Source organism: Macaca fascicularis, chromosome 1 (assembly GCF_037993035.2).
Source record: "Macaca fascicularis isolate 582-1 chromosome 1, T2T-MFA8v1.1".
NCBI lineage: Eukaryota > Metazoa > Chordata > Mammalia > Primates > Cercopithecidae > Macaca > Macaca fascicularis.
The window spans coordinates 141,615,954-141,624,242 of record NC_088375.1 but is presented as its reverse complement, the minus strand read 5'-3'; positions in this window follow the sequence as shown (position 1 = coordinate 141,624,242).

Sequence of the window (8,289 nt, the reverse complement as noted above, 5' to 3'; positions counted from 1 at the left end):
TGGGAGCTTAGGGAGGTAGGAAGTGTTGGAGCCACACAGAAACCTAGAACCTGCTCACTCTCAAGCTCAGGCCTTAACAGGTACAGCTAACATTCATCCCAAAGAACAGGATGCAGAGGGATAGAGCAGGAAAATGACACAAATTATCTCTGGGGATTTCTCAAAGTTGACTTGAGTTTATCAAAATTTCAGTCTTAAACCTCATTTTCTAACAGTTAATTAGTTTAAAATGAGATATATTTCTGCAAAGTTTTGGGGATGGGAGAGAGTGTTTTGGTTTTTTTTTTTTTTTTTTTTTTTTGAGATGGACTCTTGCTCTGTTGCCCAGGCTGGAGTGCAGTGGCATAATCTCAGCTCACTGCAACCTCTGCCTCCCAGGTTCAAGCGATTCTTCTGTCTCAGCCTCCTGAGTAGCTGGGACTGCAGGCGCCCACCACCATGCCCAGTTAATTTTTGTATTTTTAGTAGAGACAGGGTTTTACCATGTTGGTCAGGCTGGTCTCGGACTCCTGACCTCAGGTGATCTACCCGCCTCAGCCTCCCAAAGTGCTAAGATTATAGGCATGAGCCAGTGCGCCCAGCGAGAGTGTTTTTAAAAACATAACCAGTAGATTCTTTTTTTTTTTTTTTTGAGTTAGAGTTTCACTCTTGTCACCCAGGCTGGGGTGCAATGGCTTGATCTTGGCTCACTGCAACCTCTGCCTCCAGGGTTCAAGTGATTCTCCTGTCTCAGCCCCCTGAGTAGCTGGGATTACAGGTGCCCGCCACCACGCCCGGCTAATTTTTGTATTTTGAGTAGAGAAGGGGTTTCGCCATGTTGGCCAGGCTGGTCTCAAACTCCTGACCTCAGGTGATCCACCCATCTCGGCCTCCCAAAATGCTGGGATTATGGGTGTGGGCCACCGTGCCCCGCCATAACCAGTAGATTCTTAAAGGTAACATGGAAAAGCCAATTCTGGTTTTGTTTGTTTTGGGTTTGTTTTTGTTTGTTTGTTTGTTTTTGAGGCTGGGTCTCACTCTGTCACCCAGGCTGGAGTGCAGTGGTGTGATCACAGCTCACTGCAGTCTCTACCTCCCAGGCTCAATTGATCCTACCGCCTCAGCCTCTCAAGTAGCTAGGACTACAGGCACATGCCATCACACAGAGCTATTTTTTTTTTTTTTGTATATAAATATACGATTTTACTGGCCTAAAATTTGGGAAGGGAAGGAGGATATAGGGAAAGCCTGGGAGAAGCTTGCCAAGATTCCTCTGTTTCCAATAATGGAGGGGCAGGAGCAGGCACCATCTTCTCCCTCTGAGGCACACACTCTCAGTTTGAGAGTGTGTGTGTGTGTGTGTGTGTATTTGTGTATGTAGAGATGAGGTTTCACCATGTTGCCCAGGCTAGCCTCGAACTCCTAGGCTCAAGTGATCTGCCTGCCTTGGCCTCCCAAAGTGCTGGGACCACAGGCGTGAGCCACTGCGCCTAGCTACCAATTCTTCTTATGTGGATTTTAAATTTCCAAATAATAAAGTTAGAAACTAATTACCCTTCCGTGTGACATGAACTTTTAGCTCTGAAGATTTGTGTTAGGCAGTGCTTTACCTTCCCAAAATAATTCTCTTCAAGAATTATTTCAGATGTCAACTAGGGAAGCTCTTTCCCCTCAGAAAAGCAGTTAAATTCCACTCAATCTTTCAGTTTTTGAGGTCTGTAAAATCCAATGTCCTAACTAGAATTCCTGCTAATTCCCAGTGACTTATAATTTCTGATCATTTCTGCCTTCAGCTCATATTTTGGGGCTTGCTGTTTCTGTTCCTCTTTCATTCATGCCAGCCCAGAATTTAGCCCTACATAACTTTTCACAGGAAATTCATTTCCACCAACATTTTGCAGATTTTAGTAGACTTCACTGACGACAGTGGGGTCATGGAGAAGGGTCAATTCATAGAAAGCCAACATGGTGGCTTCACTCTCATCTCTTTCCTTTCCCCCGTCTCATTCATATGGCTTCCTTTTAGAAGCAAAGCAAATTCTTCCCCCCGCTCCACCCCCTGATGGAGATGGAATCTTGCTGTGTTGACCAGATTTGTTTGTTTTTTAGAGAGATGAGATCTCATTCTATTGCCCAGGCTGGAGTGCAGCTGTGTGATCCTCCTACTTCAGCCTCCCAAAATGCTAGGATTACAGGTGTGCAAAGCAAATTCTTCACCTGGCTTTCTGCGTAGCAGTTCAGCAAGCCTGATGCTTCAGCATGTCCTTGAGGCCTCACCCTCCACAGCAGCACCTTATCCAAGTATTTCCTCCAGCAAACAGAGGATTCTAGTAGAAAAAGAAAAAATATAGCTATTCTATTATAGAAAAAAAAAGATTATTTTATTCTGGAAAAGAGGACTTGTTCTATATTCTTCAACAAGCGTGTAAGTAATGGTGACAGTAAAATTTTAAAAGTCTCATCTAGGAAGTCATGTTAAGTTTCTACTTTTGATGAATAAAAAAATTATTCTAAATTGGGTGGTTTTAAAGGAAAAAATCATCTAGAGATTTTCTTGCCTGGGCCTTTACTTCATCTATGATGGGGACGACACCAAGGTTTAATGATTATTTCAGCAATAAATGACCAAAGAAAGTACATATGGTGATCTAGAGGCAAATATTCTAGTTTAGCAAGGAAGTTAAAACTATACTCACTTGTGCCCATACTAATGCTGATCAGAACCTGTTTTTCCAATGTAAATGCTGCAACTACACTGGTTGTGTTAGACTTAAAATGGGCAAAGTTCAAAGAATCTCAATTGCACCTACTCCAGGAAACCAAATGTTATGGGTCATTGCAGATAACCAACCAGGGATGGCTTTAGGATTTTTATGTAGCAGGAGCATATATCAGCTTACTAGGTGGGGAGGTAGGGTGAGGAAACAGGTATTGAAGCTGCATGTACATAGCACTTTATAGAAATTGAGAAAATACTAATAGTTTATATCAATGATGGGGGTGCTAATGAAGACTGTGGGGATCCTAAAGGTCATTCTCTCCTTTGGTGCTACCCATGGCCCTGGGGGCTGAAATGGTCTGGAGTCTTTCTGACTTGTTAGTTTCAAACTTGAAGCCATCCAAGAATTGTTTCAGCCTCTTTTGGTATTGAGAATATATAAATTCACTACTACTGATAGCCTCAGACATTCTTGAAAAAAGGAGTCCCCACCCAAGGCTGGTCTTTGTCTCAACCAAAGACTGGCAGCAGGGATTCATGGGTTAAAGAGAGGGGCAAGAATTAGGAGGTAGTGGGTCTAGGAGGTAAAATCAATTTCATAGCTGAAGGAAGAATGGCCATTTGTGTATTATAGAAGATAAAATGCAAAAGACAGTTGTGGAACACATATAGGTTATACCATATTTTTGGACCAAACTCAGAAGTGCACATGAATATGACCTGTGTAAAATCCATGAGGTCCTGTGCTTACTTCCTGGTTTTAGGATAGCAACACTTTGAATTGTGAAGTCACTTACTGACATCTAATGACCCTGTCATTAGCCACCTTCTCTCTCTGAGGCATCACCTCAAACACCCACAAACACACAAACTCAAACTCACCTGCTTCTGCCCCTCTGTTACTGGAAATAGATGAATCTTGGCAAGCTTCTCCCAGGCTTTCACCAATATCCTCCTTCTCTTCCCAAATTTTAGGCCAGTAGCCAGTAGCTGCACCCTTCTTCAGGTATACTTGGATGGAAAGAAGTAGGTCATTTGTTCATTTCCCAATTTTCTATCTGCCTCTTGAAATACAGCTTCATCTTCTGATAGCTTGCTGGTCACACTCCTCCTTCTGGTGAGTAGAAGCACTGCAAGCAAGACCAAATTACCCCTAATCCACTGCAAGCCTGTATTTGTCAAAACAAAACAAAACAAAACAAAAACCCCTCAAATAAAATTAGAGGACAGGCCTGGTGGCTCATGCCTGTAATCCCAGCAATTTAGGAGCCCAAGGAAATCGTATTACCCGAGGTCAGGAGTTCGAGACCAGCCTGGCCAACATGGCAAAACCCCGTCTCTAATAAAAATACACAAAATTAAGCTGGGGGCAGTGACTCATACCTGTAGTCGCAGCACTTTGGGAGGCTGAGGTGGGCGGATCACTTGAGGTCAGGAGTTCGAGACCAGCCTGGCCAAAATGGTGAAACCCTGTCTCTACTAAAAATACAAAAAGTAGCTGGGCATTCTGGTTGGCGCCTGTAGTCCCAGCTACTTGGGAGACTGAGGCGGGAGAATCACTTGAACCCGGGAGGCAGAGGTTGCAGTAAGCTAAGATTGTGCCGTTGTATTCCAGCCTGGGTAACAGAGCAAGACTCTGTCTCAAAAAAGAAAGAAAGAAAGAAAAAACCCACAAAAATTAGCTGGGTGTGATGGCGTGTGCCTGTAATCCCAGCTACTTGGGAGACAGAGGCAAGAGAATCACTTGAATCTTGGAGGAAGACATTGCAGTGAGCTGAAATTGCACCACTGCACTGCAGCCTGCACAACAGAGTGAGACCCTGTCTAAAAAAATTAAAAAATAAAAAATAAAAAATAATTAGAAGGCCAGGCTCAGTGGCTCACGTCTGGAATCCCAACACTTTGGAAGGCCAAGACAGAAGGAGAACTTGAGCCCAGGAGTTTGGGACCAGCCTGGGCAACATAGCAAGATCCTGTCTCTACAAAAAAAATTTAAAAGGCCAGATGCAATGGCTTACACCTGTAATCCCAACACTTTGGGAGGCAGAGGTGGGAGGATTGCTTGGGTCCAGGAGTTTGAGACCAGCCTGGGCAACATAGCAAGATTCCATCTCTACAAAAAATTAAAAAATTAGCTGGGCATGGGGGCATACATCTGTAGTCCCAGCTACTCAGGAGGTTGAGGTGGGAGGATCCCTTGAGCCCGGGAGGTCAATGCTGCAGGGAGCTCCGATAGCACCATTACACTACAGCCTGGGTGACAGAGTGAGACCCTATCTCAAAATAAATAAATAAATAAGTGTTATTATTTTAAGCCTCTATATTTTCAAGTAGATTGTTACATACTAATTGATAAACGGAACAACTAAAATAAATGGTGAGAGGTTATAATGTGCCTGTCATAATAGTATACTCATTTCATTTACTCATTACATTTATTTTATACCAAACTCTGGTGTGCATGCTGGGAATACAGCAGTGATTGCAACAGATAATGTCCCCTTCCTGACTTCACAGACTGTTTGGGGTAGGGAGGGTAGACGCACTAAACAAATTAACAAATAGATGTGTAATTCCTAGGTTGTAGCAAATGCTGTGGAGAAAACGCAGGATACAGGGAAGACAGAGTGATGGAGTACTTTATTTTAGATGTAATGATGAGGGAAGGCCTTCCTGAAAAGAAGACCTAAAGAAGTAAAGCAGCCTACCAAATGAATATTTGGTGGCTGACAGTCAAAGCAGAGGGAACAGCTAGTACAATGACTCTGAGAGAAGTGTACCTAGAGGCCAGTATTTGGAATGGAATGAGGAAAGGATGAAACGAGAAGAGGTGAGGTCAGAGAAACATGTGGAGTCCAGAGCATGTAGGATTTTGTGGGCTGTGATGAGGAATTTGACCACTGGAGAATTCCGAGCACAGGAATAGCATAATCCGACTTGTATTTTTAAAATATCAGTCGGGCTGTGTGGAGAATAACCTACAGAAGGGCAAAGTTGGAAGCAGAGTGAACTGTTGAAGTTAATGCAATGACCTGGGCAATAATGATGGTAGCTTGGACCAGGGCAGTAGCAGTGGAGGGTATGAGAAATGGTTGGCTATTTTATATATATGTATTTTAGAGTACAGCCACCCGGATATGGATGTAGAACTTGAGAAAAATAGTCAAGTGTGACTTGGGTTTCTGGTCTTATTTGCTCTTTGTCAAGTATTCTTAATGTACTTGTCCTGCCTCTTCCATCAGAGTTCCTAGAGTCATTCTGTGTATTCAAACACTCATCTGATGGCTGTGGTGTCAGTGCTAAGTGCCATTCAGATGACTCCTTTAGGCACAGACTCTCTAAGATGCTGACCCCATGCAGAAACATGAAAATGACTAAGAGCATTATGAGCATCACTTAGAGGTTGTCTATAACAAATATAACTACACCTTTATATTTGCAATATTTCCTTGAAGAAGTTGGCTTTATTGTTATGTGCTAAGGGAAAAATCCATACTTTATGTTGTTTCTCCCAAATAACTTGGTGAGCTTTCATGTATATATCTTAGGTCCTCTTTATATGCCCAGATAACTGAAGAGGGAGACAGACATTGGTGTAATTTAACAGGTAGATTCTCAAAAGGGTTTATAAACTTTGTCATTTGTCATACATGTTAAACCTTGATGAACTGGCAAAATAAGACCATAGTCACTTTCAATAATTCCAGAAAGGATGTAGACTCATAATTTTTGTTCTTAGGATTCCTAGCTTGTAACACACTCCCAAACACACATGCACACACACACACACTATATATATATTATATATATGTATATATTAGACAAGCAGGGTGAATGAAAACTACTTTATTTATTTATTTATTTATTTTTGAGATGGAGTCTCTCACTGTCGTCTAGGCTGGAGTGCAATGGCGCGATCTCAGCTCACTGCAACCTCTGCCTCCTGGGTTTAAGCGATTCTCCTGCCTCAGCCACCTGAGTAGTTGGGACTACAGGCGCCCGCCACCATGCCCGGCTAATTTTTTGTATTTTTAGTACCGACGGGGTTTCACTATGTTGGCCAGGCTGGTCTCGAACTCCTGACCTCATGACCCACCCGCCTCAGCCTCCCAGAGTGCTGGGATTACAGGCGTGAGCCACCATGCCTGGCTGAAAACTGCTTTTAGGCCGGGTGCGGTGGCTCAAGCCTGTAATCCCAGCACTTTGGGAGGCTGAGACGGGCGGATCACAAGGTCAGGAGATCGAGACCAGCCTGGCTAAATACGGTGAAACCCCGTCTCTACTAAAAAATACAAAAAACTAGCCGGGTGAGGTGGCGGGCGCCTGTAGTCCCAGCTACTCGGGAGGCTGAGGCAGGAGAATGGCATAGACCCGGGAGGCGGAGCTTGCAGTGAGCTGAGATGCGGCCACTGCACTTCAGCCTGGGCGACAGAGCGAGACTCCGTCTCAAAAAAAAAAAAAAAAAAAAAAAAGAAAACTGCTTTTAAAGTGGCATTGACTTCTAAAGTTTAGCAACCTTTGGGCATTCCAACTTCCTTTTTTATGACTTGTCAACTTCACCTCTAGGAAGCCATCTAAATATTACAGAATTACTTAAATATTTTGACTTTTGTATATTAGCTATCTGAAAAATTGATGTTTAACTTCCCAGAGTTGTCCTGAGACTGCCTTCTTTAGGTTTGCAGGGCTTCCCTCATATTTCTTTTTTCATTTTTTTTTTCTTTCTTTTTGAGACAGAGTCTCACTCTGTCGCCCAGACTAGAGTGCAGTGGTGTAGTTGGGATTACACCACGGAGTAGTTGGAATTACAGGCGTGCACCACCTTGCCTGGCTAATTTTTGTATTTTCAGTAGAGATGGAGTTTCACCATGTTGGCCAGGCTGGTCTCGAACTCCTGACCTCAGGTGATCCACCCGCCTCAGCCTCCCAAAGTGCTGGGATTACAGGTGTGAGCCACCACGCCTGGCCTGACATTTCTTTCCATTCATAGGGGCTTTAATCTGATAACAGGACTATGTCCCTTAGTTCATGCTGATCAGAGTTTTGAAAGTCTTCATTTTCTGGAAGATTGTAATGCTTCAGTTTCAGCCTGAGGACCTGGGAGATAACAATCAGCTTCATCTTTATTTTGTTTGTTTGTTTGAGACAGGGTCTCACTCTGTCACCCAGGCTGCTCAGGAGGCTAAGGCAGGATCGCTTGAACCCAGAAGGCGGAGATTGTGGTGAGCCAAGATTGCACCACTGCACTCCAGCCTGGGTGACAAAGTGAAACTCTGTCTCAAAACAAAAAAAATTTTTTTTTTTTTTGCAGAGATGGGGTCCCCCTGTATTGCCCAGGATGGTCTCAAACTCCTGGACTCAAGCAATCCTCTCACCTTGGCCTCCTAAATTGCTGAGATTATAGGCGTGAGCCACTATTTGTGCCCAGCCCACTGTTTTTAATATACAGAAATCTGAGAGCCCCCTTTCTTTTCCCCATGCACTGTCCCAATCAAATCTGAGTCATCAACAACAGATCAGTGGAAGCCAGTGAAAATCTAGCACAAGCCAGGCCAGGCGTGGTGGTGCGTGCCTATAGTCCCAGCTAGTGG